Here is a 15,059-nt window from a genome sequence, read left to right as displayed (position 1 = left end):
CATTGATTCCAAAGGCATGCGGTAGCTAAGACAACAAGCTACATTTCATCAGAAGACCTCAACTACCAAATCCAAAGCAATTCCAGTCAAAACAGCCGATTACAGGCGCAGTTCGTCCATCCTGATGAACCCAGAACAGCAATAGTAATTTCGACATTTCTCACTCTACACTACTCCAAATGACCTGAAATTTTACAGGCACCTCAAACACATCAATACCTACAACTTTCATGTTTTAAGAAAAGGCCAATTCGGCCTATAACCATGAGATATAAAACCGGCCAGAATTGGGGATATAAAACCCTAACTTTCTCAAATTCCTTCCAAATCCAAAATTGGTTACAATTATCTATCATATACACCTACTAGAGTCATTAAACATCAATTCCCATCATCAAGGATAGCCACAACATCACATTCATATGAAACCAGAAAATTCGTCAATAAATTGAAAACTTCACCAATTCATCTCAAACCAAGAAATAAACCACAAATTTCAGCACTTTAGCTACCACTAATTACAACTTAAGCTTCATTAGGTGTAGGAGGAAGTTCAATCACCACTTACCTAGAACACAAGAGAGGGAGAGTTGTAGGACACCTTAGCTTCCTTGGACACTTCCACAAAATCACTTACTAGCACCAAATGGAGGGATTTTATGGAGTAGAAACAAATTTAAGCACTTGGTTTGGATGATTTGCACTAGATGGAGAGTTTTTCTTTGAAGAGTTTTTCTTTCTTCCTTGCTAGAGAGGGCCGGCCACAATGGTGAAGAAATGGTGATTTTTGTGGTAATTTTGAGATATTTAATCAATGGGTCAATTAAGTCAAAAAAATGAATAGTTGTCATCCACTCTTAAAGTGACACTTGTCACTTCATTTAAAGCATTTCTATCCTTTTGTTTCCTCTCACATCAATCACATCACATCCTCTACTTATCTCTTAACACCCGGTAAAGTTCAACCAGTATCCGAAACTTAACCTTATTGGCCGAATTTTTCCGAACTTTTCGCACTAGTGGGTCCCACGTCCATTATATATTCTTAATTTTTCAAAAACTATCCAATACTAGAAAAATCATCTAAAAACTATAATTACTCATAAAATTCACCAGGAAAATTTCCTAAGCCAGAAAATGCAGAAAACATGCCATTAAAGGGGAAAAACCCTAGGAAAATTATTAGGGAATTTACGGGTTCTCACACTCTCTCCCCCTTAAAAGAATTTCGCCCTCGAAATTCCTTATCATTGGCTACTCCGGGATTAAATTGAGCATTAGACTTAGCTAACAGATCTGTACCCCTTCACTGGCCAGGTTCAGTAAATTATTACCTTCCACGTCCTCTAATAGGTCAAAGACTTGATGTTGTTCTAAGGAGTACACCCGAGAGGACACTTTCGATCCATCCTTGTCCCCCTTCGGCTGGGCAGGGTTGGTCGTAGTTGGTGGCAGAGTCCCTTGCCGCTCGCGCAGGCGAGCTGGACAGTTAGCAATTTGATGTTCGGCACTCCCACAGAGCAAGCATTTTCCTCCTTTTTTCTAGCAATTGTCCTCCGAGTGGTTTAGTTTTCCGCAATACCCGCAGGGTCCGCGTGCTACAGAAGCCGGGCCTCCTCTTGACGGGCTCTCTTGTGTCACTCCCGGCATCCTTACTCCTCCCGTTCCCCGCCAAAACTTGGGAGGGGTACTTTCATCCGCCTGCCCCGAACTACTTCCAGGAAATCCCCTCTTTTTCGCCTGAAAGTTTTCACCTGGAGCCTAGCATTCTCAACTCGTTGTGCCTTCTCCACTGCTTCGCTGAAGGCGTTAATTTGGGCTGCCGCGAGGTCCTTCTGGATTTCTACGTTCAGGCCCTGGACAAATCGCCGTATTCTTCGTTGCTCGGTCATGATGAGTTCGGGCGCAAATTTGGATAGGCGGGTGAATTGGCTCTCATATTCTGCCACAGTTTGAGCTCCTTGGCGGAGTCGAATGAACTCGTCTTCCTTCCTCTCCTGAACTAGAGGAGGGAAAAACTTCGCATTGAACTCTCTGATGAAGTTCACCCAAGTCCTAGGTATCTGTTCTCGTTCCCACTTCTGCCGAATTACGTTCCACCAGGAACGGGCTGCCCCCTCAAGTTGGAACACGGCAAAAGTCACCTGCCGTTCATCAGGGTAGTGTAAGGCTGCAAATATATCCACCATCTTTTCAAGCCATCTTTCGGCAACGTCTGGGTCGGGTCCCCCAACAAACTTTGGCGGAGCGAACTTTTGAAATCGTTCGAGAGCTCTGTCTTCGCTCTCGATATGGTTACCAGGGTTTCCAGGGTTAGGGTTTGGGTTCTGGCCTTGTTGTTGCACTACTTGTGCTAGTAAGTTTGTCATTTGCTGCATAGCCGCAGCTATTTGCACATTAGGGTTTACTTGCGGTTCCAGATTGGGTCCAGTAGAGGTTTCCCCCATACCCCTAATCGGTGTGGGTTGTCTAGTTCCGCGCCCACGTCCCCGACCACTCCGTGTACCTTCCATGAGTTTTACTTGGTCTAGGCAATAATACTAAACCAAAATAAGCACGATGCATGTGAGTAACACTCAAAACTTTTATAATAACACACATTTATACATTCCAAACAAGATCAAAACATATATATACAAGCCGGTCAAAATTAAGCCACACACATATATACAGCCAGTTAAGTCAAGTACAAACATAGACGATCCACCGAGGAATGGCCTTTCTAGTTCACCAAATCCTTTCTAACCTAGGCCCTCATATCTTTCGTATCCGGGCGCAAGAATCCCATCTAAGATAATTCACAACTCGAGCCGGCCGGTCCCAAGAGTAAACCATCTTTATTAAAGATTCCTACCCGACATACATACCTAGCTTCCTCGAGTCCCATGATAATGATTCGCACACTTATCACATGCCCGGTTCATAACTTATGCTCAAACGAGCACTTAGACATATTCATGAAATTAGGGCCACAACACCACTTGGCCCAGTCTCACTCCGCGCAGAGACCACGCGAAGTGGCTCTGATACCACTTGTAACAGCCCCACTTTCCCCGAAGGCGAACCAAAGGGGTTAGCGGACTGCCTGCCCAGCTCTCGCCAGGACTACGGATCAGTTCACGTCGATCTAATACGTTCCGGAACATACCCACGCACGTAAACAGGTCAAAATCACAAAATAAAAAAAACGAAAATCGAAGCCGATGATGAACAGTACCGGCCACGTCAGAATCCAGATACTTGGCCGAGAGTAGCCAAAATTTTTCTTTTGCCGTTTGAAATACGAGTTGATCCGAAATTCAACCAAATATCAACCAAACATACATACATTGAAATGTAACATTTACAAGCCAAAACGGCATATCAAAAACCATTCATTACGAATATACATGTTCGGTTTGCCAATCAAAAGAAAGTGAACCCAATACACATTAGGGTTTCATTCAAAGAGCTATCCAAAAGATACATTTACATGAGCTCAACTTAACAACCAACAAGTATAACCTTTCCAAAAGTGGTCATTTTCCTGTAAGGAAAATAAATGGAATGGAATGAGCTTAAGCCCAGTGAGTTACTACCACATAAGCAACAAAGATCACATAAGCATAATCTTTCATTTCAAGTACACAATTAAGAAGTAAAACAAGTCGGTAAAAGGATACGGACGGCTCTCAAGAGCCCATTTCCACGCTTACATTCTTGATCGAATCTCATTGACTCTCCGTCAACGTTTATGAGTACCAACCGTAGAACCCACTTCACTCCCATCCCTTCCACCAAACATACCCCAACCGGGCCCGCACTCCAATCAGTAGCTTTTGGTAATACTCGAGTTTACCGGAATCAAGAGTCTCATTACTACAAGATTCCCCAGTACAGTCCCCGTGGCATGTCAATTTTCACGACCAAGCCCCCGCCGGCTCGATTCAATTGACTACCAACGGGGTTGAGCTCAGTAGTACAGTAAGGCCGTTGGATACTCGTCCAAACGACACCAAATCAGTTTTTCATGAAGTGAATTCAATATCTCATATAGCAAGTGCAGTATATCAGTGAAGCGGTAAACAGTCATTAACGGTATTACAAGGGGTGAGGGCGGTCAAGTACACCCTCACCTCAATCCATTCCAATAACCAAATAAGCCTTCAAGGCATCAAAATCACATATAGCAAAGCCACATTGTAACATTCAAGTGAGTAGTATACTCACCAATCAAGTAGGTGATGTTTCATGCACCGTCGTTAAAAGGACGTCATGAACCCCCGTCACGTCCTAAAACATACAAACAAATACAATGAGACTCGATAACGAGTCATAAAGCCATGCCAATCACAACCCCAATAGGGTTTCATATGCATATATCAGCATTATAGCAAACCAGAAAATCAGGAAATGTAACTAAGTTGGCCCTAACAACAAAAACAGTTTTGTCCTCATTATGCGGTAATGGCACAAATTGCGCTACGCTTATCGGATGAGGGTGAAAGACCCACCATCTCGAAGCTAAAAGACAGGTCTACAACAATGTAGAAGGACACTCAGTCCAAATCCTAGCACAACTAGGTCAAAAATGCAAAATACCAAACCAGAACCTTAATTGCAGGTTTACAAATTACACTATGCTGTAATTAGTCCAACTCAGTCTGTACAAGTCCAAATTCATTGATTCCAAAGGCATGCGGTAGCTAAGACAACAAGCTACATTTCATCAGAAGACCTCAACAACCAAATCCAAAGAAATTCCAGTCAAAACAGCCGATTACAGGCGCAGTTCGGCCATCCTGATGAACCCAGAACAGCAATAGTAATTTCGACATTTCTCACTCTACACTACTCCAAATGACCTGAAATTTTACAGGCACCTCAAACACATCAATACCTACAACGTTTATGTTTTACAGGCACCTCAAACACATCAATACCTACTCCAATTCGGCCTATAACCATGAGATATAAAACCGGCCAGAATTGGGGATATAAAACCCTAACTTTCTCAAATTCCTTCCAAATCCAAAATTGGTTACAATTATCTATCATATACACCTACTAGAGTCATTAAACATCAATTCCCATCATCAAGGATAGCCACAACATCACAATCATATGAAACCAGAAAATTCGTCAATAAATTGAAAACTTCACCAATTCATCTCAAACCAAGAAATAAACCACAAATTTCAGCACTTTAGCTACCACTAAGCACAACTTAAGCTTCATTAGGTGTAGGAGGAAGTTCAATCACCACTTACCTAGAACACAAGAGAGGGAGAGTTGTAGGACACCTTAGCTTCCTTGGACACTTCCACAAAAACACTTACTAGCACCAAATGGAGGGATTTTATGGAGTAGAAACAAATTTAAGCACTTGGTTTGGATGATTTGCACTAGATGGAGAGTTTTTCTTTGAAGAGTTTTTCTTTCTTCCTTGCTAGAGAGGGCCGGCCACAATGGTGAAGAAATGGTGATTTTTGTGGTAATTTTGAGATATTTAATCAATGGGTCAATTAAGTCAAAAAAATGAATAGTTGTCATCCACTCTTAAAGTGACACTTGTCACTTCATTTAAAGCATTTCTATCCTTTTGTTTCCTCTCACATCAATCACATCACATCCTCTACTTATCTCTTAACACCCGGTAAAGTTCAACCAGTATCCGAAACTTAACCTTATTGGCCGAATTTTTCCGAACTTTTCGCATTAGTGGGTCCCACGTCCATTATATATTCTTAATTTTTCAAAAACTATCCAATACTAGAAAAATCATCTAAAAACTATAATTACTCATAAAATTCACCAGGAAAATTTCCTAAGCCAGAAAATGCAGAAAACATGCCATTAAAGGGGAAAAACCCTAGGAAAATTATTAGGGAATTTACGGGTTCTCACAGGTTGCTGTCCGGTTTTTACCTTGATGTTTCATGCATATTTTGGCTACAAAAGTGAGTGATATATGTTGGGTTATGTGTGTGTAGGTTGTCTACAAAAAATTAGCCAATTTGGTTGAGTAAATTTTGAGTTACAAGCAAAGGAACAAAACTGGACAAGGTCCAGAATTTTCTGTCCAGCAATCTTGTAAAGGCCATAACGTTTTCCTCACTGATCGGAATTGAGTGACGTTTGTGGCGTTTGAAATTAGACTCTTAGAGCTTCAAAACGGTACCAAGCTCATTTTCTGGTTCATCTTGACCGATCCGTGGCGAGTCGTGGAAGTTGGCTGCCTGGCGGTACTGTTCATCCGTGGCAGTCCAGAAATTTCATTTGGTTTCTTAATTTGGAGCCACTTATGTTGGGATTTTGGAAATGGTTTCTTCTAGACAAATTTATCGTTATGAACCTAGTTTCCAACGCAACTGACGAAACCTAATTCCGACTCTCCTACAATGAGCCGTGACCGTTTTCCCGAGACTGGCCGGCCGACACTGTTCAAACCGAAAATGAAACCTTTGAATTTAAATGAAACCTTTCCTTACCAAGCAATCATATGAACACTAAACATGTATTTTCATGAACTTTTACTATACTTTGGACCTCATTTACATGAAGGATTAAGTAGATTACCTTAGTTACTTAGCTTCTTCATGAACCTATAATTTAGTGAAAAACGAATCTTATTGTTATCGTTTTCATTCGTTGCCCTAGGATCGGGAAACGGAGGTGACTGTAACTGAATCATTTGAAGTTGATAATGACTTTTGTTTGACAGGTGAGTGTTCCACGACCTGCTACTTGTTATGTGGGATACTTGTATATGTGAAAACCTTGATGTGCTATTGACTGAGCCAAACACTGTTTTAATTAAAGTTGGAGGCGAGTGTGTACTTTATCGCACTCGACCTTCCTCGATTTCCACTGAGGCTCTATATATTGTTACACTGTGATGTGAAATTTTAATTGTGACTGTGAATGAGTTGTTAGGGTGATATCCCTTCAACTACTGTTACTGTTTGGGTACCCAACCTCATAGGTGAGTCGGTTGTATCGAGCCAGCAAGGGCTTGGTCGAGAAGGCCGATAAACCTTGAGGACTGTTTATTGTTCACTGAAACCGGTATACTCGAGTATTACCAAACTACTGTTATGAAGTGCGGGCCCGGTAGGGGGTTGATTGGTGGACGGAGACTGGTAAAAGTGGTGTTCTACGGACCCTTTTATACTGTGCATACAAATGTTGACGGAGTGTCAACAGGAGGCAATTATGATCAAGCTCAAGTGGATCTTTGGCTTTTGAAAGCCACCCGTATCCTTGAATTGAACTGTGATTAAACTGTTATCCTACTGTGTGATATTTATTTGATTATTTCTGTGCTCTTATTTGGCTATGTGCTTACTTGTTTTACTTGGAACCTCACTGAGCTTTAGCTCACCCCATTCCCTTTGTTTTCCTTGACAGATCGGGGATGGATTTGATCAAGAGCTTTCTTAGCTTTACATTGTTTTGGACTGGTATTTGAGATTATAACCTTTTGCTTAAGTAGACCTTACTTTTGACTCCTGTAAGCTTAAACCTATAAGTTCGACTCATGTTATGTAAGTTTATGTGTGGAGTGGTAAGTTGACATTTGACTATATGTATACTAAGCTTTTGGATTGTTGGTGAAGTGATTATGTTTTATTTAGGGTTACGCTCCAAAGAATGGAAGATATTTCCTCTGCTTCATTTGAGTTATTAGTACTTTGATCGACTGAGCCCCGGCGAGAGCTGGGCAGGCAGTCCGCTGATACTCTAGGGTTCGCCCTGGGGAGAGGTGGGGCTGTCACAGTTGGTATCAGAGCTTAGGCTTTAGATCTTTGTAGTGTATCCTAGACTTAAATGTTTAGGATGCCGGACTGTGTGATTGGTTTGAAAGTTGAGTGACTGCTGGTAGGGAAAAAAAAATTAGGGCCTAGGTTTGAATTGGCCGGAGTGAATTAGAAATTTTAATTTGAGGCTTTAATTGGCCGGAGTGCATGACTATTTCCCCTTAAGAGTATTTAAGTTTCCTCTACACTTCGTGTAGAGTGGACGGATCTAGTGACCTTAGCAATAGACCGGTTAGCGAGCCGTCCTGTAGGGACTTACCGATGATTAAGTATCAAATCAGGCCCGGAGAAGCTAGAGCCTATTAAAGCCCATCTAACCGCTACAGGCGTTGCAAGTGCCATCATACTTATATCTACCCTAATTAAGTAGTGTTGGTCGTGGTGAAGGGCCGGAAGGTTGCCATAAGGGACAACGCTAGGCTTGAATCTGAAGTGAATCAACTGAAGGAAACTATTAAAATGCGAGCCGATCGAATTAAGGAGCACGAGTATGATATGGTTGAAGGCCATGAAAGGATTGACGATCTGTGTGCGTAGTTTGGAGAAACTCAGGAGCGTATGGTTAAGGGGGCAATGAAAGTGAGGAATAGAGTTGAATCGATTCTGAACATTTGCAATGACTTACTTGGAGATGTGTACGATGAGGCTTCCCACATTGGAGGCGAGGCAGGAGCAGAACCTGCCCAGACTGAGGGGTCAGCTAGTCGCGCTGTGGATTAAGCCTTCATTTCTAGGCTACTATTTTGGGTGATTTTGACTCCTATACATAGAAAGGATAGGGGATGCAGTGACTTGGTGGTTGTACAACTTTCTTTTGATTACATGCACTAGGTTTTTGCTTAATATGACTGTACGACTATATCTGTACTTTTGAGGCTCGTACTTACTACTTTTGGTCTTGTTATCTTGTAAATGACTGCTATGCGCCTTTGAATGTATAATACTTGATTGTTGACTGTTGACTGTTGACTGTTGATTTTTGACTTTGGACTATTGACTTTGACTTTTGACTTTGATAGTTGACTTTGACTTTTGACCTTTGACTTGACTTTTGACTTTTGGCTATGACTTTATTTTGGCATCGCATTCAAATTACTTTGCATTTTACTCGCCTATCGTGACTCTGATTTCCCTTTTATTTAGTTTTTTAGAATGAATAAGTATCTGTTATGTATCGACGCATACTCACCCATTAGTTATAATACTTGGGGCCCTAGACTAGTGAGTAATAATGGAGACTAGATGACAGTATAGTAGGGGCCATGGGTGTGGATCTAGGTAGGTCCAAGAATAAGAGGAGGAATAAAGGTCTGTAGTCAATTAGAACCAAGGACCCGAATGTGGAGAAGGAGTCCAGGTAGCTACAGCTATCAATTGTATGACTGATCTAATGTTTACTGGCCCGTTTGGTTGACCATCGAGGTCAAGTATCGGGTAACTAGTAAAGGAACCTTGAAGTAAGTGAAGATAGGGCCCTGAGACGGTTCCAAAGTTCGCTTCCCTTAAATTTCTTAGCGGACCAGATCCCAAAGCTGCCGAGAACTGGTTTGAAAGAATGGAAGATATTTTGCTGCTTCGCGTGGTCCCTGCGCGGAGTGAGCTTGGGGTCAAGTGGTGTTTTTGGGCGTAAGCTATGAATCATGACTATTATAAGTATAAACCCTTATCGGTGTACTTGGGAGAAATAGATATGTACGTCGGGTAGGAATCTCTAATATGGGTGATTTACTCTTGGGACCAGCTGGCTCGAGTTGTGAATTGTCTTATTGTGGATTCTTGTACTTGAGTACCAAAAGTGGAGAGCACTGGAATAATGATCTGTATCTTGATTGCACTTGAGATAAGTTTTAATGGTAAAAGTCAAGGCGCGAAAGATTCTAACACTTGACCTAGTTAATGGACTGATTGAGGGAATGGATCTCGGAAGTTATCATGGACTAATCTAGAAATAGTCTGTTAGGGTTTCTATAGACGGTGGCTAGATTATAGTGTACGTCGAGAAATTTGCACTGAAGACCTATTTCCATCTCCTATGACTGTGAAGACTTGATAAGTGTTTATTTTGAATATGAGGTGGTTTAGGGTTTCAATTTCGGTTGTTTTATGAGAAAATATCATGGTTTGAAGTTGTGTCGTGAAATTTTCAGTTTTATGGTACTTTTTTGTCCACACATGATACTTAAGTATTGGCCATGGTTTGGTAGCTTTGCTATGTGAAATATCTAGCTTTTATATGCTAGTTTGACTTGCCTAAAGAAACTTCCAGTTTGTGATTAGGAATTTCAGCTTAGGGTTTCATTTTCTAACTTGAATAGGTGACAGTTATATGCTTGATGTAGTGAGTTGTTGGCTTGATATTTATATACTTGAGTTAAAGCTATTTCATGGGAAGAATAAAGCCTTGAATGGGCTGGAAAAGTTAGTAAACACAAAGGAAGTGCCGCCGAAAATTTTTTTCCGCGGGGAACCTTGGAAAGTTTTACGAAATCCGTTATATCTTGATGTAGAAAAGTCAAAATTGAGTTTCGTTTATTATGTTTGAAACTAGGTTCAGAGTATCAGTATTGTTTTCAATTCCCATGAATATCTATGATTTTTCAAAGTTGACTGAAATTGTATACCTGTTCTAGGTGAAGCAGCAACTTTAGGTTGGAATTTGACTGACTTGTGGATTGGATCTTACAATGGTACCTTCTATAAAGTTGTAACAATTTGAATCTATATTCCGACGGTATAAAGTTTATAAGTTTTGGACATAAGAATCTCGAGATATGATTTTCAAATGAGATCACGTAAAACTGGAAAATTCCTATTTTCCTAGGATTATTCCTACTTACATTTCCAACTTTAAGATTGGAGTTGGTAAACTATTTTGAGATTGGTTTATGAGTGGATTGAGGCTTAAATAAAAGGAAAATGAGTTCTTCAAATCATTTTAGGTCAGACAGTTTACAACTTTGCATTTTGAACGTCTTTTCTACTTTCCCCAAACGTTTGGCTATAAGTGATACTTTTCTGCTCTAAATGACTTTTGCAACATTGATTAGTAAGGACATCAGGATTATTCCTCGATTGGAACAAGCTAGTATTATATTTTGATAGGTTATACGAGTATGAAACTTTTAAATTGATACATGTTCTAAATAAAGATTTGGAGCCTCAATTCCTACATAATGTGGCTTTGTATTGCTGGTCTTTTACTAAAGCATGTGCTCACAGGACTCGAGAGAGTTAAAAAGGATATTCACCGAAAATATTTTGAACTACTCAGTAATCAAGCTGAGAATTTCGAGGGCGAAATTCTTTAAGGGGGAGAGAGTGTGAGAACCCTCATTTTTAAAATACAATTTCCCCAAACTACATGCCTTGCACCAAGATTTAAACCACCTCTTATATGCCTAGCATTATATTTTACAATGTGTTACAACAAATCCTTTGTATTGACCCTCACTTTAAAACACAATTCTCTTATTTACATGCCTTATTATAAGATCTAAACCATTTATTACATACCGTTACAATACATTTTCTATATACTATAATAATTTCCATACATAACATTCCATTTTATTTTACTTGGAGTAAAATATTTTCTTGAGTTAGTTTAAGTTAATGCACCACTTGACTTTGTCCAAGTGTTCTTGTCTTAAGTAGTAGAGATTTTTTTTGTGAGGGATTAGAGATGTTTAACCATTATTGGTACATTTGGAAAGTTAAGAAGACCATTAGTCAAAGGTTAAGAAAGGTTAGGCTATTAATGAAGCCATGTGGCAAAACCTTGACCATGAGGTTGATGACTAAGGATTAAGGGACAAAATAAAAGCTAAACAAACCCTTTTTTTTTTCCCTTAGAGTGGCCGAACCCTTAGCCAAGAAAAAGAGAGAAAGAGAGAGAGCTCCATAAACAAGGTTTTCTTACCTAAACAAATCAAGGGCAAAAATCCAAAAGAGAGAAATTTAGGGTTTGTAAACAAACTCTCTTTGGTTCTAGTGGTGAATCAAACCTTGAAACCTCTACTTTGGTGGATTTCTTGGTGATTTGAGCACCTTGCAAGTAAGGTAAGTACTCTTTAAATTGGAGGTTTTATGTGTTAGATCATCTATTATAAGCTCTAATCATGAATTTCAAGTTGTTGTGGTTGGAATTGGAAGTTAACCCCTTGAATTAAACAAGTAGTGGATGAATTGTTATTATGCACACCATGTGACGGCCCCACTTTTCCCTAGGGTGTACCCCAGGGTTCGGCGGGTCGCCTGCCCAGCTCTCGCCGGGACTCACTCACTCACTACATTCCTCCAATGAAGTATAAGATAAATCTCAAATATTACATTCAATTCTCCAAGAATTACATATCACAAGTACCAGAAAGTAAAACCTAGAAAAACTCATAACTACAATCACCACGCCAACTATGTACATCTTACTCGTCAACTTTAACAAATACAAATTCAAGTATTCTATAGCTCAAAATCTAACCACCTTCCCGAGCGATCCCTGTGCCGTCCCCCTGCTAAGGAAAACAAATGGAACGGGGTAAGCTATATGCTTAGTAAGTAAACAGGGGCAAAAGCGTAAATTTTCACGTATCAACCAATTATATGGTAAGAGTAAAGCAAAAGCAGAAAGATAACATCACATAGTAAGGATACGGGTGGCTCCAAAGCCAGATCGTTTGCCATGTGTGACCTCCTGCCGACACTCCGTCGACCTCAAATAATGGTCCGTAGAACTTCACTTGTACACCCACCGTACACCTTATCACCCTCTCTGGCCAGGCACCTCACAAACTTGCTCGAGCGAACGAAATCACAAACTTGAGCTTGGTTCACAAGCTCGGGTCACAAACTTGGTCCACATTCTCGGTGAACCGGATTCACAAACTTGGTGACCTCAGACTAAGTTGGACTGGCTTCGACCAAGCCCTGACCGGCTCGAATAGTCCATCTAGGTCGGAAGATCAACCCCAAACTCACAAACTTCACAAAATTATTCAAAAGTCACCCCGAGCCACAAGCTCAAGGGTTTTAGTTTCAAAATTGGTCATATACACAAGCCATGTACAAATATGTGCGCAAGTTAAGGTTTAGGTCGAGTGCGATAAAGTACACCCTCGCCTAGGTACCCTCTTCATACATATCGAAACACATAAGCAACTAACACACAAGAGCGGCCTGAATACTTACACAACGAACAAAAGAGCAAAATTCAAAATTTGTGCCGCGAAGAGTAGCTAGTAGGCCCCACCGGCTCCACGTAGCTCACCACCGTCTGAAATAGAAGATTGCATCACAAAATATCATAAACGGCTACTAATATGCCTAAAACAAGCAAAACGGCAAAATCGGCACATACGAGTGCGGAAACGACACACGGAAACGGGAATGGCGGCCTAGCCATTTTGCCGTCAAAACTGTTTTGAACCTAATCGAAGCTATGAGTGTCGGATCAAGGTACATGAGGTACCGTTGCGAAGCTAAGAGGAAGGGCTACAATTTTCATGAAGACACCTAAATCCGGATCTGAACAGAAATAGGTCGAAAGTGCAGAAAACCGTTCCAGGAATTTGCACTCCAGAGTAACGGACAGGGTATGTTTGCTGGACTATAACTCCCAGCTCACAAATCCAAATCAGGAAATTCCAAAGGCATTAGAAAGCTGAGACATAAGGCTAAAACTTTGATGTTTTGGCCAAGACCTGAATCCACTCAGAACAGAACGAAATTTGAGTGTCAAAGTACTCGTCAGAACTGTCCAGATTCAAGGCAGTTCTGACGATCGATTTTGTTTTGGTCATAACAGGAGCTACGGAACTCGGATTTCGATTCACTTTATACCGTTTCGAAGCCAAAACCAAGATCTACATTTCTTATGAAGGAGTCAAAACCCAGATCGTACGGGATCAAAACCGAAAAAGTCACGGACAGAAGCTAAACTAAAAACGCACAGAACCTGATGTTCAAAACAGGCTTGAGTATTTCATCTATAACTCATGATACACTAATCCGTTTGACCCGAAATTCAACAGGAATATTCAGGACTTAAGAGGTTACAATGTTGAAGAAGGCCACTCAGTCAAATTTCGAGTGTAACTACGTCAAAAATGTAACATACTACACCAGAATCGCAAAACAGGTTCACAAACCGTAATCTAGTACAAACATCATAAAACAGCCTACATAAGTCCAAATCCAGAAATTCCAAAACCAGCTGAAAGCTAAGAAACAGGGATAAATTCTATCAGAAGGCCTCAACAACCAATTCTGAAACAGTCCAAACCAAAATAACCAATTACAATCGCAGTTCTCAGGTTCGGGTAGAAACAGGACAGCAAGGGTAATTTCGACTTTTCTCATTCTACGCTACTCCGATTGTCCTGAAATTTTGCAGGAACCTCTAAAATGTCATTCCCTACAACTTTCATGTTTTAATCTAAGTCCAATTCGGCTTCTAACATGGTGCAACAAAAACGGACAGAAAGGGGAAAAATTTTCCAGAAATCTGGAATCTTTTGGTTTCAATGATAGTTTTCTTAATTTCTTGCTACACTTGCTACCAAAACCCCCTATATAACTTTGGATACAACATATATCAATCATACATCAAGTATAGGCAGAAATTAATCAAACCCTAACTTACCTATCTCATCCAAAATCATCACATCAACTTGCATAACTTGTAATCAAACCCAAAACATGAACTATTTAACATCTTAAACAAGAATAAAAGGATCAAAGCCATAGATCAGATTTTATACCTCAAAAAGAAGGCTTGCAAGAGTGATCCTCCACTATTTCTTGAAATTTTTGGTTCCCTTAGCTTCCCAAGCTTCCAAACTTACGATCAATCGGTTTAGAATTCGATTTTAGCACTTGGTTGGTGTAAATCAAGAAGAAAATGGTGCAACTCTTGCTCTCCCTTTCTCTCTCTCCTTACTCGGCCAAGATGCAGAAAATAATGAAGGAGATTAAGCTAAGTTTGTCTTATAAGAAGGTAGAAAGATAAGAATTAATTCTAACCACAAGTTTGGCCAACACTTGGCTTAACCTCAACCACAAAAATTTTCTCTTTCCTTCCTTGCATTTGAGCCACAAATTTCGGTCAAGCTTAGCTGTAAATTAGGAGATATTTTACTCAAATATCAGTAGACTTGTATGGGAAGAAAGTGGTGGTCAGGTGGTGCGTTCAATCGGTAGTGCGCGGGACCCTCCGGTTCGCGCCGTTTTTCTTAAAAAAACACACGTACTAGGGTTTTTACTTCC

The sequence above is a fragment of the Coffea eugenioides genome, chromosome 6 (genome assembly GCF_003713205.1).
Source record: "Coffea eugenioides isolate CCC68of chromosome 6, Ceug_1.0, whole genome shotgun sequence".
In the NCBI taxonomy this organism is placed as follows: Eukaryota; Viridiplantae; Streptophyta; class Magnoliopsida; order Gentianales; family Rubiaceae; genus Coffea; species Coffea eugenioides.
This window is presented reverse-complemented; position numbering follows the sequence as displayed.